Source organism: Doryrhamphus excisus, linkage group LG6 (genome assembly GCF_037039965.1).
Source record: "Doryrhamphus excisus strain RoL-2023G ecotype Guam linkage group LG6, RoL_Dexc_Guam_v1.1, whole genome shotgun sequence".
NCBI classification, from domain to species: Eukaryota; Metazoa; Chordata; class Actinopteri; order Syngnathiformes; family Syngnathidae; genus Doryrhamphus; species Doryrhamphus excisus.
In genome coordinates this window covers 23989852-24003190 of record NC_136362.1, presented here as the reverse complement: position 1 = coordinate 24003190, position 13339 = coordinate 23989852, and the positions used below count along the sequence as shown (strand labels likewise).

The following is a 13339-nucleotide window of genomic DNA, read 5'->3' as shown; positions in this document are numbered from 1 at the left end:
TTTGAATACGTTTCATCTCAACTCCTGTTGGAAAAGGAAAGCCATTTCCGTGAGAGCACAAGACCCCTGGATTGTACCCGAAAATACTTAGCGCTCATCAAAGAGTAAAGTTGTTGTCCTGGTTTGAAAAGCCTCCATTGTTACGCCAGAAGGTGCCAGTCACATCCAAAACAAAGGGTTCCATGGTGTAATTGTTAGCACTCTGGACTCTGAACCCAGTGGTCCAAGTTCAAGTCTTGGTGGAACCTACTTGCCCTGCAGCAATTGAGTGTTTGGACTGAGTCTTCCTGTAAGAGTATGATGACTTATTGACTTACTCTACAAATCAGTGGTAACCGTGGATCAGGATGAGGTCCCCAAACGACGCCAATGTCTGTGACAGCTGATGTTAAGGATCAGCTGATCAGAAGATACTTGGTTTGTGTGCGGGGCCACAAGCCTTTCCAGTTCCAGTTAAAAGCCAGGCTCCTCATGTAGTTTCCATAGAGTACCAAGGGATTGTCCTGTTGCCCTCGTATTTTGAGGGCAAAAAGGAGGCGTTTGCAAGTGGACCTCAGACCTGGTCACCTGAACAGGGACTTGAATCCCGGACACTCAGATCAAACGTTTCATGTTCAGGTGACCGGCTCAACCTTTGTCTTGTCTGACCACGAACTCTTTTTGTCCAGAAGATATTTGGATTGTCCATGTGGGTAGTTTAAGACCTCAGTTCATCTTGGGGGTGGACATTTCGGGGCCTCTTCATCTCTGCAAGGCTTCGGTGGAATGGTTGGGGTCACCCTGATGCGCTACTTGGGAACAATAAATCACGTACTGGGCTTCTTCACTATTCCATGATAAGAGACTAATCTAGAGAACGCGGCCAGGATTAGGTTTGGGGTATTTGTCTGACGCTGAGGGATAAATCCTGGACTCATTTCCGATCCCACATCTCTTTTACAAAATACAAAGGATTCCTTGGAGAATGCGGGTATCGACTCTGCTACTTCTTGCATGCTAAGCAAGCACATTACCATTTGAGGTAATTCCCCTGGTTTGGGGTATTTGTCGGATGCTAAGGGGTAGATCCAATCCCAACATCTCTTCTACAAAAGGCAAAGAACTCCTTGAAGATTGCGGGCATTGATCCCACAACAAGACAAGACAAGGTGCTAGAGGGGAGAATGCAGTTAGGACTGGGTTTAGGGTGATACCTATGGCTGTGTTTGGCCTAGATATCGGGATTGGGGCCCGGATTAGTATTCGCTACGTGGGAACATTTCATCAAAAAAACAAAGGAGTTTATGGAGAATGCGGGCATTGATCCTGCTACCTCTCGCATGCTAAGCGAGCGCTCTACCATTTGAGCTAATTCCCCTGCTGATGCAGCGTTGGCAGAGAAGGTCCAGTCTCAGAACTATTTTGGTTCCTTTGCTGGAGTACGTCAAAGCGACACAGTCTCTGCCTTTCGGAGTGCAGCCATGATGCAGTCCCTGATTGTCTAGTGGCTGGGACTTGGTGCTCTCACCACCGTGGCTGTTGTTCGATTCCCGGTCAGGGAACTGACATTTGGTTAGGTTTTGAGTGGAGATAGGATTTGTCTTGGTCCTCGGTCGAACGGTTCGGGTCATCTTTCAGCGCTATCTGTGAACTGCTGTCACTGCACATAAAAACATGGGGACATGGGGACATTCCAACCCAAGATGAGAACACACTGGACCAGGTACACAGCAACATACGTGGCACAGACACAGCTTCACCCTGCCCCCACTTTTACCCACGACTGAAAAAGCAGAACACCACCTCAGAAGCTGAAATACTCACTTAGGAGAAAGTTAGACTGAAGTTCTAAAGGTCCCTGGTTCAAGCCCGGTTTTCAGAACAATCCCTATTTATGTTGCGACTTGGCAAATAGTTTGAAAAGGCTTATTGGCTGGCTGAAAGGACCTTAACTTCATTCTTCAAAAGGCCAGACATCCAGCCATCCAGACAAGGTTAGAGGAGGCTACAAGCCTATTTACAAACCATTGACTCCAAGGGCACAAGTTGAGTCCACCGAGATATCAAAGTGACCCCGAGGGTGACGAAGGTGTTTCTTTCAAGCCGCGATTGTGATGTCTTGTTTTGTTGAAGAAAAGCCCATAATTTGTGGAACAATTTTCCCTACAAAGGAGACATCTTTGTCTATTTGGACAATTGTCAATCTGCCCCCACTTTGGACACATCGTCGTGTTTCATTGTTTGGCAACTGCTTTGTGACTTCACCAGTCCCCTTAAAAGCCCCTTCCTACTGGTTTCCATAGTGTAGTGGTTATCACGTTTGCCTAACACGCAAAAGGTCGCCAGTTCGAAACTGGGTGGAAACATGGCCTTTGAAGTCCTTCGTTTACAAAAAAAAGTCAAGGTGACGAATAGGATCAAGGACATGTGCTTGATCTCTGAAGGGACTTGAACACTCAGATTTAAAGTCTGATGCCCTACGAAGTGAGTCCCCAGGCCTTTGGTCAAAAGACTTGTTTTTATGTATTTGGAATGAAATGTTTTCTGCATGTTGAACACTTTTCAACAGGAAAGATATCTTTCAGATGTATCAATAAAACTGCTGAATCGCCCAACATGGGGCTCGAACCCACGACCATGAGATTAAGAGTCTCACGCTCTTCCGACTGAGCTAATCGGGCCTTTTGCTGCTCTAGATATCAGTTTTTATTGATGTGGCCATCCTGATGTTTGATCAATTCCACAGCTGACCTAGTTTCTCATGGAACAGAAGGAGTGAGACCTGGAGGGTCAGGATGGCCGAGCGGTCGAAGGCGCTGCATTCAGGTTGCAGTCTCTAATGAGGCGTGGGTTCAAATCCCACTTCTGACAGTGCGGGGACACAAGTCTTTCTAGTTCCAGTTAAAAGCCCGGCTCCTCATGTATTTTCCATAAAGTACCAAGGTGTTGTCCTGTTGTCCTGGTATTTTGAGGGCAAAATGAGGCGTTTGCAAGTGGACCTCAGACCTTGTCACCTGAACAGGGACTTGAATCCCGAACACTCAGATCAAAAGTTTCATGTTCGGGACCAAATGGTCCTTTGAGCCGAATATCTTCCCAGTGACCTGCAAGATCCAGAAGGAGGCAGGGATGTTCTGTGCCTCCATTGTCGAGGCGGCTGTGGCCCTAAGGTGGATGCCATTGGTGAGGGATGCCGTCAAGCTGAAGGAGTTCTATTGGGCCTTTTTGGCTCATGGGACTTCAGCTGACAGGAACCGACAAGCCAAGCGGTCCGCGGCTTTGGCATTCGCTGAGGCAATAACTCTGACATGGGAGGAGTTTGGAGAAGCCATGGAGAAGGACTTCCGGACGGCTTCGAAGAGATTCTGGACCACCATCCGGCATCTCAGGAAAGGAAAGCAGTACACAGTGAAGACGCCGTCAAACGCTTGGCTGTACTCATTTGCCCCAACACAACAAGACCTTCGATAGCTCAGTTGGAAGCGCTGAGGACTGTAGAGGTTCAAGTTGGCATCCTTAGGTAGCTGGTTCAAGTCCGGCTCGAAGGACAAGCTGTTTCTTACGTTATGTCTGCCAGGAAAGAATGGCAATACCGTCTTGTCTGAAGGACTTCCGCTTCCCTGTCAATGGAGTTGGACTTGAGTCTTTGTCATGCAGTCTGGAATTAAGTTTGAGTGAATTTGAGTGTCTATTTGAATACGTTTCATCTCAACTCCTGTTGGAAAAGGACAGCCATTTCCGTGAGAGCACAAGACCCCTGGATTGTACCCGAAAATACTTAGCGCTCATCAGAGAGTAAAGTTGTTGTCCTGGTTTGCAAAGCCTCCATTGTTACGCCAGAAGGTGCCAGTCACATCCAAAACAAAGGGTTGCATGGTGTAATTGTTAGCACTCTGGACTCTGAATCCAGTGGTCCAAGTTCAAGTCTTGGTGGAACCTACTTGCCCTGCAGCAATTGAGTGTTTGGACTGAGTCTTCCTGTAAGAGTATGATGACTTATTGACTTACTCTACAAATCAGTGGTAACCGTGGATCAGGATGAGGTCCCCAAACGACGCCAATGTCTGTGACAGCTGATGTTAAGGATCAGCTGATCAGAAGATACTTGGTTTGTGTGCGGGGCCACAAGCCTTTCCAGTTCCAGTTAAAAGCCAGGCTCCTCATGTAGTTTCCATAGAGTACCAAGGGATTGTCCTGTTGCCCTCGTATTTTGAGGGCAAAAAGGAGGCGTTTGCAAGTGGACCTCAGACCTCGTCACCTGAACAGGGACTTGAATCCCGGACACTCAGATCAAACGTTTCATGTTCAGGTGACCGGCTCAACCTTTGTCTTGTCTGACCACGAACTCTTTTTGTCCAGAAGATATTTGGATTGTCCATATGGGTAGTTTAAGACCTCAGTCCATCTTGGGGGTGGACATTTGGGGGCCGGGGCCTCTTCATCACTGCAAGGACAAGTACAGTATGCCAGAAGATTTTGTCTTCATTGAGTTGTCTTTATTTATCAAGGGCCTGGATAGCTCAGTTGGTAGAGCATCAGACTTTTAATCTGAGGGTCCAGGGTTCAAGTCCCTGTTCAGGCGGTGAGGAGAAGCATTAAATGTGAAACTTTTATCCTCCTCCTGTGGTCAAGTCCAAAATGCCACAAGACTTCTGCTGCCTCATCCTCAACACCGAGAAGGCCATAGAGAAGCGACACAGTCTCTGCCTTTCTGAGTGCAGACCAAAAGCGGTCCCTGGTGGTCTCGTGGCTAGGATTCGGTGCTCTCACCGCTCTGGTCGTGTTCGATTTGCGTTCAGGGAATTGACATTTGGATAGGTTTTGACTGGAGGTAGGATTTGTCTTCGGCCTCGGTGGAATGGTTGGGGTCACCTTGATGCGCTACTTGAGAACAATAAATCACGTGCTGGGTTTCTTCACTATTCCATGATAAGAGACTAATCTAGAGAACGCGGCCAGGATTAGGTTTGGGGTATTTGTCTGACGCTGAGGGATAGATCCTTGACTCATTTCCGATCCCCCATCTCTTTTACAAAATACAAAGGATTCCTTGGAGAATGCGGGTATCGACTCTACTACGTCTCGCATGCTAAGCAAGCACTTTACCATTTGAGGTAATTCCCCTGGTTTGGGGTATTTTTCGGATGCTAAGGGGTGATCCAATCCCAACATCTCTTCTACAAAAGGCAAAGAACTCCTTGGTGACTGTGGGCATTGATCCCACAACAAGACAAGACAAGGTGCTAGAGGGGAGAATGCAGTTAGGACTGGGTTTAGGTTAGGACTGGGTTTAGCGGTCCGCGGCTTTGGCATTCGCTGAGGCAAAAACTCTGACATGGGAGGAGTTTGGAGAAGCCATGGAGAAGGACTTCCGGACGGCTTCGAAGAGATTCTGGACCACCATCCGGCATCTCAGGAAAGGAAAGCAGTACACAGTGAAGACGCTGTAAAACGCTTGGCTGTACTCATTCGCCCCAAAACAACAAGACCTTCGATAGCTCAGTTGGAAGAGCGGAGGACTGTAGTGGTTCAAGCTGGCATCCTTAGGTCGCTGGTTCAAATCTGGCTCGAAAGACAAGCTGTTTCTTATGCTATGTCTGCCAGGAAAGAATGCAATACCGTCTTGTCTGAAGGACCTCCGTCTCCCTGTCAATGGAGTTGGACTTGAGTCTTTGTCACGCAGTCTGAAATTGGCAAACGGAGTAATTCTGATTCTGATTCTCAGTAATTCTGAGTGATCATTTGAGTGTCTATTTGAATACGTTTCATCTCAACTCCTGTTGGAAAAGGACAACCATTTCCATGAGAGCACAAGACCCCTGGATTGTACCCGAAAATACTTTGCGCTCATCAGAGAGTAAAGTTGTCCTGGTTTGCAAAGCCTCCATTGTTACGCCAGAAGGTGCCAGTCACATCCAAAACAAAGGGTTCCATGGTGTAATGGTTAGCACTCTGGACTCTGAATCCAGTTTAGAGTGATACCTATGGCTGTATTTGGCCTAGATATCGGGATTGGGGCCCGGATTAGTATTCGCTACTTGGGAACATTTCATCAGTAAAACAAAGGAGTTTATGGAGAATGCGCTACCTCTCACATGCTAAGCGAGCGCTCTACCATTTGAGCTAATTCCCCTGCTGATGCGGCGTTGGCAGAGAAGGTCCAGTCTCATAACTATTTTGGTTCCTTTGCTCCACATTAGGTGAGCAGTGACTCTCTGTGATAACAGAGTTTGTGCACCAAGCATTGTTTATATAAATGCACAAACCTCCATCTTTGGTTTTACCAGAGTCCGCAGTCCTGTCTGCCCTAAGGATGGGGTGTCCTGCTAACTCGATAGCATTGTTCGGGATACTGCTGTTAAGCCAAGTCTCTGTGAAAATCATGACGTTCGAGTCCATAATCCGTTTGTTGTTGGTGATACAGAGTCGTAGTTCGTCCATTTTGTTGATAAGAGATCGGACATTAGCAAGGAAAATGCTGGGTAAAGGGAGCCGGTGTGGTGTTAGCTTTAGCCTAGCTCGTAGCCCTCCGCGCTACCCCGCCTTTGTTTATGATCTCGACGCCGTCTGCGAGCACTTCCGCCCGGCCGGGTGGAGTGGGCAGCCTCCGGTGTCCTGGAGATCTCCGGGATGAGTCGGAGATCGGCGATAAAACGGTCCGAGTTGGAGGACTTTATGTTTAGGAGCTCCTGTCTGCTATAGGATGTTAAAGCAGCACTGTACTGGATGAAAAAAACAGCGATGAACAGATAAAACACAGCGGATTTGCAAAATCTGGAGAGACGCTGAGCCTCGCTTTGTTCACGCGCCACCATCTTGGTCTTCATTAGTCTACATGTACTTTGCGGATCTGGAAAAGGCATTCGACCGTGTCCCTCGTGGCGTACTTTGGGGGGATTGGTGGCGCGCTACTACATGCTATCTGGTCCTTGTACAAACGGGGCAGGAGTCTGGTTGGCATTGTCAGTAGTAAGTCGAGCCTGTTTCCGGTAAACGTTGGCCTCCGCTAAGGCTGCCCTTTGTCGCCCATTCTGTTCACAATTTTCATGGACAGAATTTCTAGGCGCAGCCAAGGTGTTGAGGGAATCTGTTTCAGGGGCCTTAGAATCTCATCTCTGCTATTTGCAGATGATGTGGTTCTTATGGCCTCTACGGGCTGTCACCTCCAGCGCTTACTGGGACGGTTTGCATCTGAGTGTGAAGCGTCTGGGATGAGACTCAGTACCTCCAAATCAGAGGCCATGGTTCTCAGTCGTTAAAGGGTGGAGTACTCCCTCCGGGTTGGGAATGAGGTCCTACCCCAGGTGGAGGAGTTTAGGTATCTCGGGGTCTTGTTCACGAGTGAGGGAAAGTGGGAGCGTGAGGTCGACAGACGGATCGGCGCAGCCTCTACAGTAATGCGGTCGCTGTAATGGACCGTCGTGGTTAAAAAAGCTCTCAATTTACCGGTCGATCTATGTTCCCACCCTCACCTATGGTCATGAGCTTTGGGTCATGACCGAAAGAATGACATCTCGGATACAGGCGGCTGAAATGAGTTTCCTCCGTAGGGTAGCTGGACTCACCCTAAGAGATAGGGTGAGACACAGCTTCACATTGCCCCCACTTTTAGACCCGACTGAAAAAGGACTCTCTTGCTTGGTGCTAACATGATGACCATTAGCATGTTAGCATTTAAGCTAATTTACTCATGTCTCAAGGCAAATAGACACATGGCATGATGTGGGGACACTATGGGACTGCCTTAATACTTTTGGACCTTGAGGCTGTCTTGCTAGTTTTTTTTTTTTTTTTTTAGCTCGGACACAGTCTCTTTGAGAGGAGGCTGCGGTCCATCAGGACCAAAACCTCACGCCACAAGAACAGTTTCTTCCCGTCTGCTGTCAGCCTCATCAACAAGGCCCGAACCCCCCCTGACACTGTTCACACCCCACCTCTGCCTCACCCTGCCACTTTGACACTCTATATGCGTTAAATTAACGCTCAGTTTGGACTCTTAGGAAAAACAATCAGACTGCACTTACGGAATAACAAACAAAAAACAGACTGCGTACATATATTTATACTGCATTCTGTATATTTTGTATTTTCATTTTTTAATAGATGTGTCTGCACCTACTTCACCAAAACAAATCCCCAGTCGAGGTCAGCAATGGAGGCACGGAATATGGCCCATTCGGACTCAATATCCCGGTCCTCCCCCGGCTGGAACTGCTGGATGTTGAGGGACTGTCTTGGCTGGCACGTCTCTTCAACATTGCGTGGAAGTCGGGAACAGTATCTTTGGATTGGCAGACCGGGGTGGTGGTCCCCCTTTTCAAGAAGGGTGACCGGAGGGTGTGTTCCAACTATAGGGGGATCACACTCCTCAGCCTCCCTGGGAAAGTCTATTCCAGGGTGCTGGAGAGAAGGGTACGACCGTTGGTCGAACCTCTGTTACAAGAGGTCCAATGCGGTTTTCGTCCTGGTCATGGAACACTGGACCAGCTCTACACCCTCACGAGGGTGCTGGAGGGTGCATGGGAGTTTGTCCAACCAGTCTACATGTACTTTGCGGATCTGGAAAAGGCATTCGACCGTGTCCCTTGTGGCGTACTTTGGGGGGATTGGTGGCGCGCTACTACGTGCTATCTGGTCCTTGTACAAACAGGGCAGGGGTCTGGTTCGCATTGTCAGTAGTAAGTCGAGTCTGTTTCCGGTAAACTTTGGCCTCCGCTAAGGCTGCCCTTTGTCACAGATTCTGTTGTCCCGCAATGGCGTGTGAATGCACTCAAGAGCAATAAATGCATCGAGAACAGCAGTAAAGGAAGTGTGAACTCTTTACTGGACCAGGTCAGCTAAGTAACAAAGACAATACATCTGCAAGCTCTTCAAAGGACACGTAAAGAGCACAGCCATAGCAGAGGATGGTTTCGATCCATCGACCTCTGGGTTATGGGCCCAGCACGCTACCGCTGCGCCACTCTGCTGCCGACTTCTGTACAAGTACCCTGCTTTGTGCGGCTCCTTTTGAGTGTCCTCTGTTGTCAGTGAACCTCACAAGGTCACAGTTTTTTTCCTGATCAGGGCACCGTTTTAGGTTGGGTGGATGAGTGATCGAAGGCGCCAGAAAAAGGTTCCTTACGCTCAGGAGGCTCTGGTTGAAATCCCACAGCTGGCATTTTTCTGGTCAGCTCCATTATCCACGACTGGAATGATTTGGCAGCAAAAGACTGTCAGATTGTACAAGACACCTGAACACCTTGAGAAGAAGATTAAGAGAGGTTTTGTTCTAATGAGAAGGGTTTGTTTAACCGGACTGGTTGTTGCAACCGCAACCCGACTCAAGGTCCAACGTGACATTGTGACATACAAAAGAGGAACTCCCCGTCGGGGAATCGAACCCCGGTCTTCCACGTGACAGGCGGAGATACTGTCCACTATACTAACGAGGACTGCTGCAGAGTTGATGTGGTGTCGATTGGCCAAAGGGGAATTCAGAACAGGCTCGTGGCCCATGACCGTTTTCATGGTAGCTGGAGACTTTAACCACTGAAATCCATCCCGCTTATCCTCATCAACGTACTGTATTCCCCTCCCGTTACCAGCACGGGGACATTCCAACCCAAGATGGGAACACACTGGACCAGGGACACAGCAACATAGTAGGTGGCACAGACACAGCTTCACATTGCCCCCACTTTTAGACCCGACTGAAAAAGGACTCTCTTGCTTGGTGCTAACATGATGACCATTAGCATGTTAGCATTTAAGCTAATTTACTCATGTCTCAAGGCAAATAGACACATGGCATGATGTGGGGACACTATGGGACTGCCTTAACACTTTTGGACCTTGAGGCTGTCTTGCTAGTTTTTTTTGGTTTTTTACCCCGGACACAGTCTCTTTGAGAGGAGGCTGCGGTCCATCAGGACCAAAACCTCACGCCACAAGAACAGTTTCTTCCCGTCTGCTGTCAGCCTCATCAACAAGGCCCGGACCCCCCCCGACACTGTTCACACCCCACCTCTGCCTCACCCTGCCACTTTGACACTCTATATGCGTTAAATTAACGCTCACGTTGGACTCTTGGGAAAAACAATCAGACTGCACTTCCGGAATAACAAACAAAAAACAGACTGCGTACATATATTTATACTGCATTCTGTATATTTTGTATTTTCACTTTTTTAATAGATGTGTCTGCACCTACTTCACCAAAACAAATCCCCAGTTGAGGTCAGCAGGCCCCGTCTCCACTGTAAACAGTGTGGACTGGGCACTGCTTCCCTTTTCGGAGGCGCCGGACGGTTTGCCAGAACCCCTTCGAGGCCGACCGAAAGTCGTGCTCCATGGCCTCACGAATTCCTTCCACACCCGAGTTTTTGCCTAGACAACCGCCGAAGCCGTGAACCGTTTGGCCTGACAGTACCTGTCAGCTGCTTCCGGAGTCCCACAAGCCATCAATGCTGGATAGGACTCCTTCTTCAGCTTGACGGCGGCCCTGACCTCTGGTGTCCACCATCGGGTTCGGGGCCTGCCGCCACGACTGGCACCGACCGCCTTGCGGCAGCAGCTCCGGTCAGCCGCCTCAGCAATGGAGGCACGGAATATGGCCCATTCGGACTCAATATCCCGGTCCTCCCCCGGCTGGAACTGCTGGATGTTGAGGGACTGTCTTGGCTGGCAGGTCTCTTCAACATTGCGTGGAAGTCGGGAACAGTATCTTTGGATTGGCAGACCGGGGTGGTGGTCCCCCTTTTCAAGAAGGGTGACCGGAGGGTGTGTTCCAACTGTAGGGGGATCACACTCCTCAGCCTCCCTGGGAAAGTCTATTCCAGGGTGCTGGAGAGAAGGGTACGACCGTTGGTCGAACCTCTGTTACAAGAGGTCCAATGCGGTTTTCGTCCTGGTCATGGAACACTGGACCAGCTCGACACCCTCACGAGGGTGCTGGAGGGTGCATGGGAGTTTGCCCAACCAGTCTACATGTACTTTGCGGATCTGGAAAAGGCATTCGACCGTGTCCCTTGTGGCGTACTTTGGGGGGATTGGTGGCGCGCTACTACGTGCTATCTGGTCTTTGTACAAACGGGGCAGGAGTCTGGTTCGCATTGTCAGTAGTAAGTCGAGCCTGTTTCCGGTAAACGTTGGCCTCCGCTAAGGCTGCCCTTTGTCACCGATTCTGTTGTCCCGCAATGGCGTGTGAATGCACTCAAGAGCAATAAATGCATCGAGAACAGCAGTAAAGGAAGCGTGAACTCTTTACTGGACCAGGTCAGCTAAGTAACAAAGACAATACATCTGCAAGCTCTTCAAAGGACACGTAAAGAGCACAGCCATAGCAGAGGATGGTTTCGATCCATCGACCTCTGGGTTATGGGCCCAGCACGCTACCGCTGCGCCACTCTGCTGCCGACATCTGCACAAGTACCCTGCTTTGTGCGGCTCCTTTTGAGTGTCCTCTGTTGTCAGTGAACCTCACAAGGTCACAGTGTTTTTTTTCCTGATCAGGGCACCGTTTTAGGTTGGGTGGATGAGTGATCGAAGGCGCCAGATTAAGGTTCCTTACGCTCAGGAGGCTCTGGTTGAAATCCCACAGCTGGCATTTTCCTGGTCAGCTCCATTATCCACGCATGGAATGATTTGACAGCAAAAGACTGTCAGATTGTACAAGACACCTGAACACCTTGAGAAGAAGATTACGAGAGGTTTTGTTCTAATGAGAAGGGTTTGTTTAACCGGACTGGTTGTTGCAACCGCAACCCGACTCAAGGTCCAACGTGACATTGTGACATACAAAAGAGGAACTCCCCGTCGGGGAATCGAACCCCGGTCTTCCACGTGACAGGCGGAGATACTGTCCACTATACTAACGAGGACTGCTGCAGAGTTGATGTGGTGTCAATTGGCCAAAGGGGAATTCAGAACAGGCTCGTGGCCCATGACCGTTTTCATGGTAGCTGGAGACTTTAACCACTGAAATCCATCCCGCTTATCCTCATCAACGTACTGTATTCCCCACCCGTTACCAGCACGGGGACATTCCAACCCAAGATGGGAACACACTGGACCAGGGACACAGCAACATAGTAGGTGGCACAGACACAGCTTCACATTGCCCCCACTTTTAGACCCGACTGAAAAAGGACTCTCTTGCTTGGTACTAACATGATGACCATTAGCATGTTAGCATTTAAGCTAATTTACTCATGTCTCAAGGCAAATAGACACATGGCATGATGTGGGGACACTATGGGACTGCCTTAACACTTTTGGACCTTGAGGCTGTCTTGCTAGTTTTTTGTTTTTTTTTACCCCGGACACAGTCTCTTTGAGAGGAGGCTGCGGTCCATCAGGACCAAAACCTCACGCCACAAGAACAGTTTCTTCCTGTCTGCTGTCAGCCTCATCAACAAGGCCCGGAACCCCCCGTGACACTGTTCACACCCCGCCTCTGCCTCACCCTGCCACTTTGACACTCTATATGCGTTAAATTAACGCTCACTTTGGACTCAATCAGGAAAAACAATCAGACTGCGTACATATATTCATACTGCATTCTGTATATTTTGTATTTTCATTTTTTAACAGATGTGTCTGCACCTACTTCACCAAAACAAATCCCCAGTCGAGGTCAGCAGGCCCCGCCTCCACTGTAAACAGTGTGGACTGGGCTCTGCTTCCCTTTTCGGAGGCGCCGGACGGTTTGCCAGAACCCCTTTGAGGCCGACCGAAAGTCGTGCTCCATGGCCTCACCGAATTCTTCCCACACCCGAGTTTTTGCCTGGACAACCGCCGAAGCCGCGAACCGTTTGGCCTGACAGTACCTGTCAGCTGCTTCCGAAGTCCCACAAGCCATCAATGCTGGATAGGACTTCTTCTTCAGCTTGACGGCGGCCCTGACTTCTGGTGTCCACCATCGGGTTCGGGGCCTGCCGCCACAACTGGCATCGACGGCCTTATGGCCCATTCGGACTCAATATCCCGGTCCTCCCCCGGGATGCAGGTGAAGCTCTGCCAGAGGTGAGAGTTGAAGACTCGACGAACGGGAGACTCTGCCAGACGTTCCCAGCACACCCTCACTACTCATTTGGGTCTACCAGGTCTGTATCACCAAAAGAGCTGAACCGCCCAATGTGGGGCTCGAACCCATGACCCTGATATTAAGAGTCTCATGCTCTCCCGACTGAGCTAACCGGGCTTATTTATCTGAAAGATGTCCAAAACCAAAAAAAATCCCCACAAGCATTGTTAGTTATTCACTACTAACTCCATTACTAACTATTCTATCAATGTTTAGTGCAATGGTGTACATTACCTCTCACAGGTAATGGTTTAATTAATTTTAATTGATTAATTAATTTATTTAATCAGAAGC

At 49.1% G+C, this 13339-nt stretch overlaps 7 non-coding genes across 7 annotated transcripts; 4 read left to right on the top strand and 3 right to left on the bottom strand.

Annotated features, from left to right (window-relative positions):
• The first annotated feature begins 2272 nt into the window (after positions 1–2272).
• trnav-aac (transfer RNA valine (anticodon AAC)) lies at positions 2273–2345 on the top strand. Its single transcript has one exon. It is a non-coding gene; the product is annotated as a tRNA-Val (tRNA).
• Positions 2346–2587: 242 nt separating this feature from the next.
• On the bottom strand, positions 2588–2660 carry trnak-cuu (transfer RNA lysine (anticodon CUU)). The gene has a single exon. It is a non-coding gene; the product is annotated as a tRNA-Lys (tRNA).
• A 108-nt stretch (positions 2661–2768) lies between these two features.
• Positions 2769–2850, top strand: trnal-cag (transfer RNA leucine (anticodon CAG)). Its single transcript has one exon. It is a non-coding gene; the product is annotated as a tRNA-Leu (tRNA).
• A 1638-nt stretch (positions 2851–4488) lies between these two features.
• trnak-uuu (transfer RNA lysine (anticodon UUU)) lies at positions 4489–4561 on the top strand. The gene has a single exon. It is a non-coding gene; the product is annotated as a tRNA-Lys (tRNA).
• Positions 4562–5467: 906 nt separating this feature from the next.
• trnay-gua (transfer RNA tyrosine (anticodon GUA)) lies at positions 5468–5554 on the top strand. The gene is given in 2 exon segments: positions 5468–5504; positions 5519–5554. It is a non-coding gene; the product is annotated as a tRNA-Tyr (tRNA).
• Positions 5555–9341: 3787 nt separating this feature from the next.
• trnad-guc (transfer RNA aspartic acid (anticodon GUC)) lies at positions 9342–9413 on the bottom strand. Its single transcript has one exon. It is a non-coding gene; the product is annotated as a tRNA-Asp (tRNA).
• A 2355-nt stretch (positions 9414–11768) lies between these two features.
• On the bottom strand, positions 11769–11840 carry trnad-guc (transfer RNA aspartic acid (anticodon GUC)). Its single transcript has one exon. It is a non-coding gene; the product is annotated as a tRNA-Asp (tRNA).
• Between the last annotated feature and the right edge of the window lie 1499 nt (positions 11841–13339).